We start from the raw sequence: 19,818 nt of genomic DNA on the forward strand, positions 1-19,818 counted from the left end.
ACACACACACACAACACCCCCCCACCCCAGGAGCATCTCAAGGAGCCCACAGACTGTGGAGAGGCTGCTATCCTAGCAGTGGACACTCGTGGGCCCTAACTCCCTACCCAGCCCTGTGCCAAGCCCTTCCCTGGATACCCCACCGCCCTGGGCCCCACAACGCCCAGGCAGCAGGCAGCTCACTAACTTTATCAACAGGGAAACAGGTCCAAAGAGGCTAGATTACCACCCACAGTCACACAGTTGCAGGAGGCTGAGCCAGGGGTCAAACCCGGAGCCTGAACTCTCAGCTACTCTGCTGCCAGCAGGCCCCAGCCGTGGCCATCACGTTCCACCTCCTACTTTATGCCATTTTCACTCTCTCGGTCCTTCCTTTGAAATCTACTTAGTATTTCTTACTTCATAATCTCCCTTAAGTCAACTCATTTAAGCTTAAATATATTTATAATGTACATGACTACCCTAAAAGGAAAATCAGTATTAAGCAACATAAGTGGAAAATAACCCTAAAAATACATACTGTGAAAACGATGCAATGCTATTCAATTTTAGCCAAATAAGATTCCCAGTGAAGGCTCAGGACCCAAGACCTATTCTCTCTATTAAAAATGGAGATCAGCAAGTGTGGTGGTTTAAAAACATATCCATGGATGCTCTGACATGCCTCCCCCTGAAGAGGCAGAGGCCTTGAGTGTGGGCCAGACTTAGGGATTTGCGTCCTGTGAAGAGAACAGGGTGGAAGTGACCATGCGTGGCTTCCGAGACCAGGTCATTTGAGGCACTGAGGCTCCCCACTGGTTCTTTCTTGGGTCACTGACTCTGGGCAAAGCCAGCTGCTCTAGGGAGACAACCACAAGGCAAGGAGCTGAGGCTCCAGTCAAGAGCTGTGTGAGGTGCCATCTTGGAGCTGACCGCCCAGCTTGTTTTAAGCTACAACATTTGGGGGCATTCTGTTACACGGCAGTAGGTAAGTTGTACAGCAAGCAGTAGGGGGCACTGAAGAGAGCCCACGACTCTCCACGAAGCAGCCAGAATGATCAAAGGCCAAGTGAAAGGGGGGCTGGTGGACCCTGATGGGACTCAGCGTATTCTCTGATGCCACATCCATGGCTGCCCTCTCCACTCTGCTCCCCACCCAGCAGCCAGAGGGATGGGGGTTCCATCCATCAGGTTATATCTCCCCGGAGAACCACCCCAACAAATCCCCTTCCACTGGAACTCTCAGGGCTCAACATCCTCCAGCCCCCCTGGGCTCGCCTTCCTCCCTATTCACCCACTGGCCAAGCCAACCACCTGCTTTACCTACACTATCCCAAGCACATCCCCACCAGGACTTTCGCAGTGATCGCTCCTCTTCCCTTCTGCCAGGACCACTCTTCACCTGACTGGCCCCTCCTGCCAGGCAAAGCTGTACCTCCCACCTGCCCCCAAGCATGCCAGTCAATTCCCATACAGCCCCTGCTCACCAGCTCCCTCCAGGCTTCCCCGATACCTGGCTGCAGATTTATCTGACAGCACAGTGCGTACTTGTTCCCTCCTTTCTTCTTGGTCAGGTCGGCCTGCAGAAGATAAACTGGATGGGGGAGGGTGTGGGGAGTGGAGGGAGGTCTGTCCTGTTCAGAGCTGGGTCTCCTGTACTCGGAACATGCTCAGCAGACCTCCACGGAATGAATGATAGAGCTTCTGGATCCCGCCAAGGACTGGGCATCCAGGAAACCAGGGAGTCTGACTCAAACTAAGCCATAAACTGGAACTGGAAGAGCTCTCGCTAATCTGCAGAGCCTCCAGCTCCACTCAAATATAACAATGTTCTGCAGCTGCCAACAGCTGGGGAGCAGAGTGGAGAGGGCAGGCATGGACCAGGGTGCCTTTTTTTAAAGTTTGGCTTCAGGAACCTCTCCTCTGCTCCTCAACTCCCCTCTTCCTTTGCTTCTCCCCTGGTTCCTCTCTGTGTCCACTCCTGTCATCGACATACAATTTTCTTTTTCTTTTTTTATTTTACTTTACAATTCTGTATTGGTTTTGCCATACATTGACATGAATCCACCACGGGTGTACACGCGTTCCCAAACATGAACCCCCCTCCCACCCCGACATACAATTTTCTGCTACAGTTTTCTGCTCCTTGGTCCTGTTCTCTCCACCGCATCCAGGGACTTTGGCCCCTACACAGGAAACCTGTGTGTGTGCTCTGTGCTGCCCAGGCAGAGTCTCTGCCTCCATAACATCTTGAAAATAGTACTGGAAGTGGATGTGGAGTTTCAGTTTTGGGTGATAAGAAAGTTCTGGAACTAGATGGTGGTGATGGTCACACCATAGCACACACATACTTAACGCCACTAGGCCAGGCCCTTTAAGATGGGTGTAATGGTAAATTTTACACGATGTTTATTTTTTTATACAGTAAAGAACGATAAGAAAAATGGTGCTGGCCCCATTTGGCCATCATCAAGCTTAGCAGTTTGAAGACTTTATAATTTGTAACACTGGTAAGTCTAAAGGCATTTTTCTGTGTTTTCCTGAGGTAGAATACACAGGTGTGATTGCTTTGAGGCCTGCCTGCCCATAAACCATCTTCTCCCTCATACAACTAATCAGTAAACGAACAAAATCATCAATCTGGTAAAACCACCTAGAAAATGAAATTTCAAAAAGTTTCACAGCTTTGGGGATACGCAGCTTTTAAATTTTTGTTTTCCTCTTTCTTACACAAAAATTACACTAGAAAGAGAAGAGAAGTCACAGTATTAATGCAGCTCTGTGGTGGATCCAGGCCTCTGTGCAGTGAAGGCAGCCCAGGCAGGTGACCAGACAGAAAATAAATCAACAAAAACTCCCCCACCTCCCAGGGTGCATTTTCAACAGGAATGACCCCCACCCATCCGATCCATGAAGCGGACTGGGATGCATTTTTTAACTGGGCCATGCTTTCAGCTTCCTGAGCTATTCTAGGAGGTACCAAAATCATTACAATTTTCAAATTATTTGATCTGACAGAGATGCTGGTGCATGGCCATGGGAGACGGAAATGGGCGGTTTTGAAAAACAGATACAAAGATTTTTAAAGCTGTGGGCAGGCTGGTTTCCACCATCCACGGTGCCCTGGAGAACTAATGCAACTGTGCTGGGATGTGAAACTATTCCCCCCGGGGATGTGTAGAGGCCATGGCCCTGCACCCAAGGGTGCTGCCTCTAGCATATGCTGTGGTCCGGTGATCACCTGACCAACTGGCCCTCGGGCAAGGGGTGCAGGAACTCTGCTCTGGACCCAGCTGAGGGCTGGGCTCCGCCCGCTGCCATTCTGGACAAGTCTGTCCCTGAGGTCTCCTTGGATCCATTCAGGGAAGAGTCTGATGGAGAAAGCTGGAGCCTCTACCCTAAAGCATGTCATTCCACTGAGGACCCTGGGGAGGGGCAGAGGGGCACTGAGGGCCAGGCTAGGTCCTGCCAGCGTGGACGCGGCTGAAAGGAAGAGAGGTGCGGAGCCAGCGTCCTGCCCCGCCCTCTCCCCAGCACCCCTGCTGGACCCTCAGCTGTCCTGTGGCCAGGCTAGTGCAGGCCTCTCCCACCCTCCCTGAGGTGGGTCACTGAGTTGGGGTGACTCTGGGGGCTGGGGTAGGCAGCTGAGTCAGATCCCACCACATCAACCACAGAGCTGGCCATCCCGTCCAGAGACAGAAAAACACCCTGGACCCAACCAGGGCTGCCGCGGGGCCTGAGTGCCATCAGCCCTCCACCCACCTCCTTGGTGCAGGGTTGCTGGAGGCCGTGTCCCACCCGTCTAAAGAGTGCCCCTCATGGATCTGGGGTTATTTACAGAGCTGGCAGCTATTTAAAGCCTTGGTTTGTTTAGAAGTGGCAGCGGGTGCTGTGTCCCTTAGGGGATAGGTCTGGGGTTGCAGAACCTGCTGCCGTTTGAACAGGGGACCAGTCAATTCTTCTGGGGGCCTGGCGGATATGACCTGGTCTGTCCACCAGCAGTGTTGGGGGAGGTGTGAGTGTCTGTGCATGAGCACGTGGGGGCACGTGAACCCCGCTGGCAGCCCCCGGCCGGCCTCCCCAGACACATAGCCAGCTCCTCGTGGGTGCCCAAGCTACCCGCTCCAACCCCAGCAGGGACAGCTGCAGGCCGCCCGGCCTCCCTGCCCTGGGCAGGAGCCGAGCCACTTGCCCTCAGAGGGCTGGTCTACTCCAGGATTTTACGGTCAAGCCCTAGTTTTCCCAGCCACAGTGTCTAGGAGAGGGGACAGCCCAGGGGACGCTGCGTGGCCACAAAGCTTGGCTGTTCTCCCACGCGCCGATGGCTGGAGTGGTGCTGCTGGGGGTGGGTGAGGGCAGGGCAGAGGGGTGCAGAGGAAGCCAGGGAGCCCAGGGGAGAGCTGGGAAGTTTTCCTGGGAAAGGGAGTAGTGAGGAGACCCAGAAACCAGGAGACACACAGACTCAGAGACAGAGGCACAGACAGAAAGATACGGGAGGACAAAGAGGTGGACGCGGCAAGACAAAGTGGGGACCGGAGAGCTGGGCGCAGCCGGGCCGTGTGGAGATGGCGCGAGCAGCCGACATGTGTGTGGTGAGGCTCAAGTTCAAAAGGGAGGGAAGAGGTGGTTAGACGACCAAAGTCATTGAAAAATTTTTGGCGCAGCTGCCCCGAGGCTCCTGGCCGTGGGCCCGGCTCGGAGCTGAACTTAAACAAACCCCTGCAGCAGCCATCTGCTTGATTTTAAAATAAATCAAACAGTCTGCTGAGCCGGGATCGAGTTTCCATCTGCGCCGCCGCCCGCTCGCCGGCTTGGAGCCACGCTTGCCTCTCCCAGCCAAGGCTCCTGGCAACATGTGGGCCGGTAATTCCTCCAGGAGCAGGGAAACCGGACCCCCGCGGCCCCCAGCTCCTAACTGAAAGCAAGTGCTATTTTTATAGCCACCCACTGGAAAGGGGGCCCCAACAGGGCGAGGGAAACCCAGGCATGGGGTTACACTGAGTTGCCTCCAGCACAGAGGGGTGGGGGATACGTCACAGAATGCTCCCCGCCCCTTGCCTCCAGGAAAGGGGCAAGGGACTGAGTGTGGGGTGCCGGCCCCCAGGGCCAGGAGGATGCTCCGACATCACGTGAGGCCCATGAGCCCTCCTGGGCAGCGGAGGACCCCTGTGGGTAGCAGCAGCCCAGGGCTCCCTGGAGCAGCTGAAAGCTGCAGCAGAGACCCCCCTCCCTCAGGCTGGGGCCACCCTGGGAAGTGCCACCCACCTACTCCTGCAGAGCTGGGTGACCAGGGGAGCCCGCCTTCCCTGACCCAGGCCAGAAACAGAAATCCCGGCCTGGAAGGGCTCAGTGAGCCCCATCTGTGCAGTGGACATCACAGCACTTTGGTGGTCTTGGGGGAACAAAGATGGGGTCCTATGATCTTGGGGCTGTAGCTGGCATAGAGGGGCTTTTATGCCATCCTGGAAAACACAGGAAGGAAAGAACTGATGACAAGAAAAGATGCCTTCCTGGGGAGCTGCCCATTCCCAGCCCAAGGGGTCCATGGTGACGAGCCAGGCCTCCGTGCCCAGGACACCAAGCCTCTGCAGTGCAGGCTGCCTGCTGACCCCTGCCAGATGCTTCCTGCTGCATGAGCCGGGTCCCGGGGCAGGGAGAGGCATGGGTGCGGGACCCCAGTTTTATGCAAAGTTCTCAGTGTACAAACCAGAGTGGGCCAGGAGCAGAGCGAGCGGGTCTGAACAGCACCACTTCCACATGTCAGGGTCCCTCTGAGCATGGGTCCCCCCAACTCAAAAGCACAGAGGGGAGGAGTGGACGGCTCAGGGACCTTTAGATGCCCACTGTGTCACATTCTCCACTGCTCTTTCAAGGGATGACCAACCTTCAGATGCAAAGGCTTCTGCACCTAGAAGCTTCCTTTGGTTTGACCAGCCAGCACTTTGCTCCTCAGCCCCAAACACAGCCCAGAAATGAAGACAAGCCGACTCCACAGGCACAGCAAGTCTCGTATGCGTCAGGCTCCATCTCCTACCCTCTTATATGTCACTGGAGGTACAGGCTTTGAGAGTCCACGGGAGGCTCCTTGTGGGGCTGGTGCACTTACCTCGCCCATTTCCCATGTGGAGACACTGAGGTGGAGTCAGTTACCCCAGGACAGAACTGGTACAGCTGGGGCTCCACATGGGACCTGCCCCCCCCCAGTAGCACACCCTCAGCCACTGTGCCCTCCTCCTCCTCTGTGGGCATCCTCCACCCCACCGCTCTCCCTCGGCAGGCCCAGCTGCTCCCCAACCAAGTCAGGCTTTGTCAGTTCAGTTCAGTTCAGTCACTCAGACGTGTCCAACTCTTTGCGACCCCATGAATCGCAGCACGCCAGGCCTCCCTGTCCATCACCAACTCTCGGAATTCACTCAGACTCATGTCCATCGAGTCAGTGATGCCATCCAGCCATCTCATCCTCTGTCGTCCCCTTCTCCTGCCCCCAATCCCTCCCAGCATCAGAGTCTTCTCCAATGAGGTGGCTAAAGTACTGGAGTTTCAGCTTTAGCATCATTCCTTCCAAAGAACACCCAGGGCTGATCTCCTTCAGAATGGACTGGTTGGATCTCCTTGCAGTCCAAGGGACTCTCAAGAGTCTTCTCCAACGCCACAGTTCAAAAGCATCAATTCTTCAGTGCTCAGCCTTCTTCACAGTCCAACTCTCACATCCATACATGACCACAGGAAAAACCATAGCCTTGATTAGACGGACCTTAGTCGGCAAAGTAATGTCTCTGCTTTTGAATATGCTATCTAGGTTGGTCATAACTTTTCTTCCAAGGAGTAAGCGTCTTTTAATTTCATGGCTGCAGTCACCATCTGCAGTGATTTGGGAGCCCCCCAAAATAAAGTCTAACACTGTTTCCACTGTTTCCCCATCTATTTCCCATGAAGTGATGGGACCGGATGCCATGATCTTCGTTTTCTGAATGTTGAGCTTTAAGCCAACTTTTTTCACTCTCCTGTTTCACTTTGATCAAGAGGCTTTTTAGTTCCTCTTCACTTTCACGCAAATGTTGAGCACACTGCCTTCCATGGGCCAGTTTGCTTGTTTCCCCAAGAGGGCCTAAAAAAAGGGTACTACGAACCCATCTTACAGTGAGGGAAACTGAGGCCTGAGAGGGACAGGTGCACTGGGCACTCTGGATGGCCCTGGGCCTGGCACAGCACCACTCCTCACTCACCCCAGAAGCCGAGACTGGACAAAGAGGCCAGGGCAAGTGCAGGAGTGGGGACACCCCTCTGCCCAAAAGGTCAGCTCTGAGAGTCACCCCTTCCCTTCCCCTCCTGCTCTGGCCCCTGCCCCTCTATTCTGCAAAACTTTACTGCATACCTGCAGAGCCCCATCCCACTGCCAGCCCTACCCAGGGGACAAGGCATGTAATGGCCACTATTGTGGCTTTGTAAGAGGGCGCATGCAGGGCCAGAGGGAGGAAAAGGAAGGCCCACTGGTGGGGGCGGGGGTGTGTGTGCGCGTGCATGCAGGTGTCCCAGGGCTGCCGTAATTAGTCACCACAAACCAGGCGCTTGAACGACAGAAACTCGTTTGCTCAGTCTGCAGAAGTTTGAAACCAAGGTGTGGGTAGGGCCACAGGCCTCCTGAAGGGATCGGGGAGGAGCCCTCCGGCCTTCTCCAGCCTCTGGCAGCTGCCAGCCACGCGGCGTCCCTTGGCTGTAGCTGCGCTCCCATCCCTGCCTCCCTCTTCACGTGGCCTCTGTGTGCGTGTCCGTCTCCGCCCACCACTCTCTCTGCCAGGGTCCAAATTCCCCTCTTCTTATAAGGACACCAGGCAGTGGATTCAGGGCCACCCTTATCCAGCCTGACCTCATCGTCACTGGATCACATCTGCAAAGACCTTATTTCCAAATAAGGGCACATTCACAGGTTCAGGTGGACATGAACCCGGGGGACACTGGGCCCCAGCACCGGCCCCGAGGTGCCAGCCCCCGAGCAGACCTCTCCAGGTGGACAGAAGCCACTAACATGGCAGTGTGGCCAGGGGGACTCCATTCACTGAACCCAGTACTTGCATGATGTCAGTCTCTTCTGTCTCTGGACTCCTAACAGCCAGAGCCTATTACGGGATATTTTGTACCCGGAGGGAGGGAGGAAGGGAGGGCGCCAGGGCCGGCTCCCAGCCTGGCAGAGATGCCTGGTGACACTCCACCTACTCGCAGCTTGCTCTCTCCCTCTCTCTGTCACAGAACCAGCCACAGAAAATCTCTGTGAGGATGACCAGGGCCTCCGTTCCCACACGACTGACGCGGCGCAGCTGCCAATAGCCCGCTGACCTCCGCCCCGGGAGCCTGTGAGCCTGAGCTGCATGTGGACACCGGTCTTTCCATTCCCAGCCAAGGGGCTCCTCTGATGTTCCCTGCTCCTGTGAGAACCTCAGCTCAGACTCAGAGCCCAGAAGATGACCTTCAAGGTCGTGTGGCCCCCTGGAGGGCGCTCCGCATGGCTAAGGGCCCAGGCCCTGGGCTCCCCAGGCCAGAGGGGTGTCTTCCTCACATGGCAGGACTCGCCGCGCTGCCCAATGCACTCGGGGTGGGTGGAGAGCCACGCGCAGCAGCTGCAGCCCCAGGACCCTTCTGGAAATGCACTCTATAGGCATAAGAGCAGTGAACACGCAGGAAGCCATTATCTCTGACAGTGGGGGAAACAGTGTAAATGTCCCAGGTGCACCCTTCACACACTGCTGAGCACCCTCCGCCACCACCCGTGGGTGCTGCATGCCTCTCATGGACAGCGGTGGGGCAATGTGTAACCAGGGACCAGGCATGGACCCCAGCAGCAGACGCCTTTTTTCTCGGTTCTGGAGGCTAGAAGCTGGAGACCACGGTGGTCAGCTGGTGTGGCTCCTTCCGAGGCCTCTCTCCTCGGCGTGTAGACAGCCGTTCTCTTCCCGCGTCTGCTCGTGGTCTTCCTTCTGTGTGTGTCTGTGTCCTGATTCCCTCTTCGTACAAGGACACCAGACCTACTGGATCAGGCCCCACCCCAATGACCTCATTCTGCCTTAATTGCCTCTCTAAAGACTGTCTGCAAGCATGGCCACCGTCTAAGGCGCCAGGGTTAGCACGGCAATGTAGAAACTGGAGGTGTGTGTGCGCGTGTGTGTATGTACACAATTCAGCCCATGACAGGCATCCTCGCCAAATGAAAGCCGTTAGAGAGGCCATGTTTCAAGTGACACCAGCACCACGGTGACACAGAAACCTTCAGCCCCTGTTGCATGAGATTCAAGAGTTCCAAGATCTCACTGGCTCCCAGGATGGAAGCCCTGACTGAAACATACCCCATGTGATGGCATGAAAGCAAAGAAAAAGGGCCTGGGACAGCACCCAGCTCCAAGTCTCCGTAGCTGACTGCCCTGGACAGGCCGCCCACACCCGCCTCGCAGGCGGCTCAGCGTCAGAGGCTGAGCTCCTCGGAAAAGCCGGCAGGCGGGCCTGGTCTACACCCCTCCACCCTCACAACCATCCTCAGGCTAGATGGTAACAATCCCGCTTCACACTGGATAACGAGTTATCACCCGTACAGGCCTTGTAAGGCAGGCCCCTCCAGGTCCCACAGTCTCAGGGAACTGTGGAGGTTTCACAGATGGTGGAAATGAGGCTCAGATACAACCAGTGGCCTGTCCAAGGTCACACAACACGGAAGTGGCAAAAGCGTCTGCCTGACATTTAGCACTGAGACAAAACGGAGACAGCATCAAAGTGTGCTTCCGTTGGAGGGGGTCCTATCACCCCGTGAACAGTCGCACCAGTGATCCAAGGCCTCTTCCAGTCTGGACTTACATGGACATATTTCTTTAAGGCTGTAATCAAGACATGTTTACAATTCTGTGTTCTGCTTATTTTGACTCAGCATTAGGTCATCAGCTTCTCTGTGCTCAAATGGGCTCCATGGACCTCATTTTAAAGCCACAGAATATTCCACCCCCAGGGATACGTAACAGTGTACCTAACTGTATCTTGCTGTTGGATGTTCAGAATTCCCCCATTATAAATAACAGTGCAAAGAACATCTTTGTGTGTCTTATCATTTTCCTTCTTCCAAGTGCATTCCTTAGGATACATTTCTAGCAATGTGATTACTGGGCAGCAGCATGGAGCCTTTTTAAAACTCTGGATACAGACAGACAAATGGTTTGGGGAACAGACAATATGATACAGATTTGTGCTGCCAGCAGCCATACGAATCAGCCGAATTTCTGCAACTTTACCAGCACCGAGTCTTATTAATTTTTCCTGGTATTTTAATAGCTTGCATGTAACTATATCCCCATATATTTACTTGTCTTCTCTCCCATTTGAACCACCTGTCCAAAACTCCCTGTCTTTTTAACAGCAACCAGGGAGGCCAGAAAGTTCAAAACCAGTCTCTCTGGTGGCCCATAGCTTCAGGACACCAAGGGATCACGTTCTGTGCCTGGCTGATGGCAGAGGACAGTCTCTCCCAGTGACCCTTCAGCCACAGCTGCCCCTACCACCAGGTTAAGTCCAGCAGGCAATGTTGGGTTGACCACTTGGGGCTTCTACTCCCCGCCTTGGTCATGTGCTGTGGCCAAGCCCATGTGGCTTAGATATTAAGTTGCAGAATGTGGGCCGAGTGGCTAAAGGGACACTGCTTTGCCTGGTGTGACCTGAGGGCTGGCCACGGAGGAGCAGGTGCTGTTGAAGCTCTTTCTGGAACTCTGAGTTGCTCCAGAGGGTGTCTCCCTAATGCGGGGCACACAAAGGTGATGGGGCAGGATGGGAGGAGGCAAATGTCAATAGGGACACAGGCCAGCTAGGGGCATGAGAACCAGAAAAGGCCAGGAATAGAATCCAGCTTCCTTTACATCCAAAATTATCAGGGAAGGGGCAGAAAGCAGAGAAGCCAGGTGCCAAAGCCATGTGGTGAGGCTCCATGGTTAAGACAGACACTACTGGTCTGGGTTCAAATCCCAGTGCTGCCCTGACCAACTGTGAGACCACAGGCTGGAACTCTCATCTCCTTGTGCCTCAGCTTCCTCATCTGTGAAGTGGGTTCACAGTGTCCCTCCCAGGGTTGTTGTCTGAGTTAATGGAGCCAACATGTATACAGCTCAGCAAGCTTGGGGCACAGCTGGTGCTTAGGAAACAAAAACTTCACGCGTGGGTGTCACAGCCAGCCCACACCCCACATGGCTGGTCCAGAGGAGGCTGCAGCAAACCGCAACCCCCCAGCCAGCCAAACTAAGCATGCTTTTAAGTTTTTAAAGAATTCTAAAGAGTAAGCAAATAACAGTGAAGAATATGCAGCAGACACCAGAGGCCAGCCCATAAAGCCTGAAATATCTAACACCTGGTCCTTTAAGAACAAGTTCGCCAAGCTAGGTCTAGAGACATGGAAATTTCTGGTGGAATAATGGAGAGGGGATGGGCAGTGGGGGCAAAGAGCCAGGAGAGGAAGTAGCAAGGATGTCAGTGTCCAAGTGGAGGGCTGCACGGAGGGACCTGCAGATCAGAAACAGTCCGCACCCAGGGGCGGGCCCTCACTCGTGTCCACTGGGGAACCCAATTGATTCTGCTGTCTCCGCGGGGTGGACAGAAGCAGCCACTGAGATGGGGCCCAGCCACATGGTGTGGCCCCTCCAACAGCTCAGAACCCAGATCTGCAAGGAATGCTGAGACATCACAAGGCCAGACCCCAGGGAAACAGACAAGCCAGCCTGGCTCCAAAGTCACCAGCCAATCAACACTCCACATCATACGCGCGCCCAGGCACCTAGGACCCTCCTGAACACCCTCTGTGCCCAAAGAGGCTACTTGAAACTTCTCTCATGGGGCTACCCTGGCCTGGCAAGGGTGCTCCTCAAGTGAGGCCCCAGGATGGGGACCCAGGGACACCAACCCCATCCCAAGATAGACAGAATCACATCTGTCCTTTCCTAGCCTGGTCCCTCAGGAAAGCAGCCCCTGAACTCCAGTCTTCATCTGCTACTGCATGCCTGGCAAGGCATCTGGGGACCCCGAGTGGATATGTGACTAAGTGATCAGCCCTGGAGGTCAGCTGTAAAGCGCCACCCTCTTCTTCCCATCTTACAGATGAGAGAGCAGAGGCTGCGAGAGGTGCGGGGACTCAGAGATGGGATCCAAGCCAGCATCAAAGTCCAGCTCCAAAGCCGGGCTTCCCCGCCACAGTGTCTCAGGGGCTGCCGGGGACGGCCAGGCGCTGTGGGTAGGAAGGGGCTTTGTGGTGGGGAGGAGAGGGCATCTCTGAAGAAGCCTAGTTCTCCCCGCCCACGGACGGTTAGTCCCGCCCTGCTGGGCCGCCAGTCCCCGGGCGGGGCCCCATCTGTCTTGGTCACTGCTGTCACCCAGGGCCTACCCCAGGCCAGGTGTCCTGCTGAGTGACTCGGTGACTGAGGCTGGCCTGGAGGGCAGGCAGAGGGGGCCCCATGACCTTCCCAGCACAGATCTGGACAGGGTCTCCCCTGGGAGCCCAAACGGGGAGCCAGGGTGAAGCTTCTGAAGGTGCTGTGGTGGGGACAGCGCCCTTGGGGAGGGCAGGGGGGCCCTTGAGCCTCAGCTCCACATCTCGCCTCTTAAATGTAAGACAGGAGGGAGTGAGAGAGCAGGCAGCACAGACACAAACAGCCCCCAGCCGCCAGCCTGTCCCCATCAGCAAGAGCCCTCCGCTCGGCCCTGCCAAGTGCCGGGGCCAGCAGTGGGCCTGGAGAATAAACATGTCACTGCAAGGCCAGCCCGCCGGACCGCTGGAGCCAAGAACCGCCGGAGGCTGTAAACAGTCTCTCTCTTGGCCGCAGACTCTGGCCCACCTCTCTGCACTGGGAATTAGCACTTTGACTGCCATAAAGAAAGGGCAGGCCAGGGTGGAGGAGTTTGGGGAGGGGGTGGTGGGTGGGGAAGCCGGGCTGGACCGCAGCCAGCACCTCCATCCTCGAGGCCTGGAAGCCCCTCCTTTCTCAAGGAGGCAGGGGGAGGCTGTGAATGAATGGGCCACGGGGAGGCTGCCCAGAGGCCCAGCCGGGCAGCGCCGGCCACAGGCTGGAGAGGGGACAGGGCAGGGCTGAGGCCTTTTCTAGGGGCCCTGGTGACAGCCAAGGGAGGCAGTTGCTTTTTACAGTACCCCAAACCCCACCCAGGGCTTCCAGCTGGGTCTTGGGGAGGCAGAGAGTCCCTGGGCAACAGAGGCCCAGGTTGCACGGAGGAGCCTCCCAGCCATCTTGCAAACCCTGCCTCACTAGCCCTGGGAAGCAGCCACCTTTCACTCTGCCCTGGACACATCCTCCCGTAAGTTCACACTAGGCTTAGGATCCGCTGCCTTCACTCTGGTTCTATCCCCCAGAGTCAAATATCTTCTCAAAAGGCAAGTTGAGGTGCGCCACCCCCAGGTGGGACCCTCCAATAGGGCCCCTGCCCTTCACATTGTGTGCTTCCAGCCCTGCCTGCCTCATCAGCCTCCCCACCATGCGCCTTTCTTCTGCCTCTGGGCCTTTGCACATGCTATCCCCTGTACCGTGAATGCCCTTCCCCCTCTCTTATGCCTTCTTCACTTCCTCTTATTGTTTGGACCTTAGACCAACAGTCATCTCCTCCAGAAGTCTCCGGTCACTGAGACACCACCACACTCCCACTGAGGCTGCTGGAATCAAAAAGACAAGAGGAAGTGTTGGTGAGGATGTCAGAAAACACTGCGGGCGGAAACGGAAAACAGTCCTGCAGTTGCCCACGTGACCCAGCAATTCCACTCCCAGGTATCTGCCCAAGAGAATGAAAGCATTAACGTCCACACAAAGCCTTGTCCATGGATGTTCACTATTCACAACAGCCAAAGGTGGAAACACAGAAATGTCCATCACTGATGAAGGGATACATAAATTGCTACATCCAGACGGTAAGAGTCACTCAGCCATAAAAAGGGAGTTTTGACACAGTCTCCAACATGGATGAACCTTGAACACATTTGCAAAGTGAAAGAAGTCAGATGGGAAAGATCACATAAGAGATGATTCTATTCATATGAAACGTCCAGAAGAGAAAAGTCCAGACAAACAGAAAGATCAGTGGTCACTCTAGGGCTTGGGGGTGGGGGTGGTGGAGATGGAGCAACTGCTCACAGGCACGGGGCTTCCTTTCAGCGTGATGAACATGCTCTAAAATGGACAGGGGTGACAGCCGCCTGATCCCGTGAAAATGCTCACCTCCACCAGGCTGCACACATTAGATGGCTGAACTGTGTGATGTGTGCATTCTATCTCAACGGAGCTGTTATAGGGACTTCCCTGGTGGTCCAGTAGCTAGGACTCTGCTCCCAAGGCAGGGGGCCCAGGTTTAATCCCTGGTCAGGGAACTAGATCCTACACACCACAGCCAAGAGCTGGCACAGACACATTTTAACCAAACAAATCACTATTTAAAGAAGAAGAAGCTGCCATAGAAACAGTTGGCCGGGTCCCTGGCCCCGGCTCATCTGTGGGCTGGGCGCCCCAGACCCCTGCTGCCCTCGCTCTGTCCTGCCAGGCAGATCTGGGTGGCATGTGTCCGGGACCCAGCCGCTGGCTTCCAATCGGAAGGGCGGCAGAGGAGAGGAGAGCAGGGCTAGGCTGTGTCCACCACCCGGGCCTCTCTGCAAGGCGGAGTGGACCAGCTGTGTCCCGTGCCCTCACTCACTGATGGCCCTCCTCCTGCTTGAGGACCATGGTGCTCCTCCTTCTGCTCTCACCAGCCCAGGGAACAGCCCCCTGCTCTCCCGACACCTGCCTACACCTGGGCACAGGGGCCCTGCGCTAAGCTCTTCTTGGCCATGCACACAAGCATGCCCATGGCTGCCAGGACCCACCCCGAGCAGGCCCGATGCTTACCCCTTGCAGAGGGGTTGCAGATATAGAAGGCTCACAGGTCAAGGCTGGCCCTGGAGAGACTATCTGGGCACCAAGAAAGACAGGGGTGGGGGAGGCAGTGGGGGCAGGTCCCTGGGGGAGAGGCCCAGAGCCAGGAGTGAATTCACAGCTCAGGTGCCCGGGTTCTGACTCCTGGAGGAAAAGATTGGGGCCAAGGGAGCCAGAGCATCCGGGGAGAACTGCACTGTAGGGCAGCTGGGGCTGGGAGCCTCTCTCCCCAACGAGCACAGATGTTCTGGAGGTGGGAAGAGGGAGGAGGGAGGCCGCGGGCTGGCCAGCCTCCCTGAGGGCCTGGGGAGCAGCCAGGAGGCCTGCAGCCTGTCGCCAGGGCGGCGGCAGGGCGAGCCCAGGCCCTTGGCTCCCTGTCCCGCCTGGAAGCCAGGCCTCACTCCACCCTGGGCCTGGGGAGACCACATCTGGGCTCTGAGGAGGGCGCTCAGGCAAGAGGAGACATAGGGAACTGGGTGTGATTTTTGCCCAGCTCCATATGGAGGTTTCTGGGACATGAGCAAAGTCATCTCCACATACACTGGGCCCCCAGGACCCCAGGGGCCTTCCCAAGGGGCATGTGGGTCCCAGGGAGGGCACCCCCGGCACCCTGAGAGACAGTTCTTTCTCCGGGTCCATCCTGAGGATCACAGGGCACCAGGAGTGCTGGCAGCCCTGTGACCGTGAGAACTGAAAACTCACATATTCACCCCTGCCGGGACCCCCGGGCTGGTCTGGGGCCTGGTGTGTTCTCCAGGGCCCACTCTGGAGTGGTGGCCAGCCTCCGCCATCAGAACCTGCTGCTGCCCCCTGGGGCTCTGCTCTGTGGACCTCCAGATTCCTAAGAGCCCAGGGAGCAACCTCCTGGCCTCGGTGAGACAGGCCAGGCCTCAGGCAGGCGCCTGGTGCCCATGCCCTGCACTGACGCTATGCAATCTTACCTGGCTTCATTGGGAACGGGGCTTGTGGGAAACTCCTTGAGACCCTGGCAATCACCTTCCTGGGAAGGTGCTAGATTCCCCAAGACAAGTGGGGACAGGGGAGGAGAGGGTCAGGGATGACAGCAGCCTGCCTTGGCCCTCACCACCCAACCTGACAACTGCTGGACAGGCGGGCGCAGCTCTAGACCCCAGTCCTTCCCCAGTTCTTCCATGCCTGTCTCCTCCCTGACGGGCATCCACGAGGCCTGGATAGGGTTGTCTTCCCACCCCACTTCCCTAAGTTTGGTTAAGGCCCTGGACCACCTACCAGGCTCTCATTTATCTGAAGTTTTCCTTTTCACTGCACTTTTCTAACCTTCGAAAGACTGAAGAAACCAGCATCATTCACCATCCACAGATGTTAATAAGGAAACTATACCCAGGAATTCTGTATGAAAGCACTGTTTTCCTCACCTTCAATTCTGAAATATACAAAGCTTTAAAAATGTTGAAAAATTTCACAAGTTTATGGCAAATTTTATGATATGTCCATGTGACTACACTAATGTAGATAGAGAAAGAGAAAGAGGTGGGGTGAGGGGAGGGGTTTGGTTAAGACGCCAGCCCTGAGGGTTTTCCTGCCACAAGATCAGAAGTGGAACCCAAAGGACAGCTTTTCACGTGTGATGCACACAGTTGGTTAAACCCAAAACTCTGGGCCCCTTACAAGATGTCAGCCTGTGTAAGAGCACCAACCACACCAGGAAATGCTGGCCCAGGGAGAGGGCGCAGGACCCAGAGTTCAGGCCTGACCTCTGCAATGCAGCTACGTGACATGGGGGAGGTCAAATTGCCTGAATGAAGTTTCCTTGTCTCCCTGCTCCTGAAGCAAACAGTCTGTACAGCCACTGAGACCAAAGCCCTCAGGAAACACTCCACAAATATTATCTTTATTATGACACACGGGCCATACCAATCAGTGATGCTGGTCTGGGCACCCAAGACTGGAGATAGGGACAACACCCAGGGATTCCTCCAAGAGGTCCCTGTCCAGAGGGAACTCAGAGCCTGGATAGAGAGATAAAATTGGCCCCAGAGGACAAGCACCGCAAGTGACAAAACTGAGACCCAAGTATATCTGAAGGCGGAAGGAAGCGGGAAGCAGAGAGTGACACAGTGTCAGGGAGCAGGTGAAGGAGAAGGCGGGGCCGTCCTCAGACAGCAGAGGGAAGGGTGACAGTCCTAGCTATTTTTATTCAGTGGAAAGCAGAGCAGGACAAAGTCAGGTAGACCTGGAGACCATGCTTTCCAGCCTAGAAGTCTGTCTGTGGGCCTGGCTTGACCCTTCCCGCAGTGGCCATCCACACTGCCCCTATCTGTGTTTGGACCACTGCATAGCCGCCTCCCCGCTCTCCCGGCCACCAGCCTTGGAACGCCACCTGGGCCTCCACGCAGGGGCTGCCCCTATCTGAGCTTGGACCATTGCACAGCTGCCTCCCCGCTCTCCCGGCCACCAGCCTTGGAATGCCACCTGGACCCTCACGCAGGGGCTGGCTCTGTCTCTGGGCACATCAGGCCCCTGCTCAAATTCTCCCCTACTGCCCCTGACTGAGGCCCTCTGCAGGGACAAAGTGTACCCTCTAGACAGAATGTCCCCATTTAATCCTTTTCAAATCCTGAACTCCCAAAGTTAGAATTCAGAGAAGGAAAAAAAAAAGGGCAGAGGTGCAAACTCTGAGTTCCCACCCAAAACACTTTTGACAGACAAGAAAAAACTGCATATTTACACAGAAATAAAGGAGGAGGGAATCTTGGTGAAGAAACTTGCCTCTTTTCTCAGTTAAAGCCAATACGCCTCTGACAAAATAAACACAGCAGGACCTCTGTTGTATATTCTTGGAGAGGGTGATTACACTTCAGAATAAATACATCTCCCTCCCTTGAGTCTGGTCAAAAGGACCGGTGTCCGTGCCTGGCTCCATGTGAGCCACACCGGGGGACAGAGGAGCCCCACGCCTCGCACACGTGCTGCCAGCACAGAGGAGGCCTGGCCCGAGGCAGCACTGGGACCCGAGCCCGGAGGCCAGGAGCCCAAGTGTGTGTGAGAGGTGGGGGTGTCTCCATGCTGCTCATCAAAATCAGATGGTGGCGTCTAGGCTTGTCTGCGGGCAGTTTGGAGCATCTCTGAAGCCACCTGGGCCTCCCCGGGGGGGGCGCAGCTTCCCTGCCCAGGCCCAGCCTCCAGCCTCCAGCCGGCAGGACTCCAGCCACCTCCTCCCACCCAGCACCGCCTCCCCTCTCCCCCCAGGCCACCGTCAGACAGGCCGCCTGCCCTGCTCATCCACTTCTTCACCACCCGTCTCCTCGGCGCAGGGTCAGCTCCGGGCGCGCAGGGACTCCGTGTTGTTCATGGCTTTGCGCCCCCCGGCCCAGCCTGGGACAGGGCTTGGCCAGCAGCTGGCACTTAGAAAATGTCTGCTCAGGGAATGCGCTGGGCTGGCCTCTCTCATGCATGCCTCCAGCCGACCAGCAGAGGAAGACTCCTTTCCCATTTACATCTAGGGATACCTGAGCTCTTTTCTCTGTGACCCCTGGCCCCATGGCTGGGGGCTGGGATGACCTGTGCCATGACCCTGAGGGCCCCAAAGGCTATGGGACAGCCCAGAGCTGGAGGGCAAGGCCCAGAGGCAGCCAGGGTTTCTATGTCCTCCCCTCCTCCCTTCTCCAAACAGGCTCAGGGAGTGAGGACCCTAAGGGTCACCATTCAGCGGCCCAGCATCCTCAACATGGGGGGATTTGCCCGACTACATGTACATGTGTCACAGAATCACTTTGCTGTACAGCAGAAATCTTCACAATGTACATCAATCATACTTAGATATTTTTTAAAAGGCATCCTTGGCCAGAAGAAAGAACTGTTGCCTCCTTGGACAGAAAACGCTTAGTTTGTCATTGACTCTAGAAATTGCCCTCTACACCCATCACACATTGAAGGTGGAGTGAGAACACACTTTAAGCCATCATGCTGACTTTGCTCCAATCAGACCAGCTCTGCTCCAGCTGCGAGGCTGAGGGTTGGCCCTGGGCCGGCCGCACTGCGTGGATACACCATCCTTTCTCTCTGGGGCTCAGCTTCCCGGCTATTACTGGAGGACACGAGACCGCCAGCCCAGGACCTCACAGAACTTTCCCATGTTGCCAACTGGGTAACAGAGGTCTTGGATTCAGGGGCTTTGCTCCAGGAGGACAGAGCAGGGACACCAGGCCCAAGTTCCCTGACCTGGGTGACACGTGGCCTTGATCTTGGGGGAGAAGGCTATGCGCCCAGGCCTGAGGAGGTGTCCCTGCTGAGGGGCCGCTGCCCTTGGGGGAAACATAGCTCCCATTATCTATCCTCTTGAACTGCGATTTAGTGAGCAGACTTCTTTGGGAAACTAAGACAGCAATTCAAGAGTTTAAAGCTGGAAGGGCCCTAGGGGTCATAAGCCGACCTGCCCTTCCCCAGGTGAGTGAGGGCTTCCCTGTGTTCCCTGTCTTCCCTCGGGGCTGACTCCAGCTTGCCCTACTTTCCTGGGATTGTCTGTCCACCAGCCCAGCTTCCCACCAGGCTCTGAGCTCCTTGGGATGGGTTCTCTCCACTATGTCTGGTACAGAGAAGGTGCTCACAGTAAACAGTAGATCAATAAATGAATAATATCTGGCCCCTCTTCTGACCCCAAGAAAACAGACGTTCAAACTGCTGGTCCAAGATGAACAGAGAGTTGACGGGTCCTGGCTAGGATCTGGAGACTCCCTGGGCAGAGCTTGGTCCCCCACACAGCAAGATCTCCCAGACATGCTGCCAGTCCCCAAATGCCATGGACACCTGGCCACTCCAGCATCTTCAGGAGAAACCCAAGCACAGAGTGACCTTCAAATTCAGTTAGAAATGGACTATGCTGACCTTAATAAAAGATCCATTTAGCTTCTGAATGAGGGACCACAAATTCCAGCAGGTC

The 19,818-nt window shown here is 55.9% G+C and overlaps 1 protein-coding gene and 1 long non-coding RNA gene across 2 annotated transcripts in view; one reads left to right on the top strand and one right to left on the bottom strand.

Annotated features, from left to right (window-relative positions):
• Positions 1–19,818, bottom strand: part of LOC120873169 — a 147,629-nt gene that overhangs the window by 104,787 nt on the left and 23,024 nt on the right. The gene's annotated exons all lie outside the window — the stretch shown is intronic.
• On the top strand, positions 4,332–10,046 carry LOC120873184. The gene is made up of 2 exons (XR_005723403.1): positions 4,332–4,571; positions 8,227–10,046. It is a non-coding gene; the product is annotated as an uncharacterized LOC120873184 (long non-coding RNA).

Source organism: Oryx dammah, unplaced genomic scaffold (assembly GCF_014754425.2).
Source record: "Oryx dammah isolate SB20612 unplaced genomic scaffold, SCBI_Odam_1.1 HiC_scaffold_13, whole genome shotgun sequence".
In the NCBI taxonomy this organism is placed as follows: Eukaryota; Metazoa; Chordata; class Mammalia; order Artiodactyla; family Bovidae; genus Oryx; species Oryx dammah.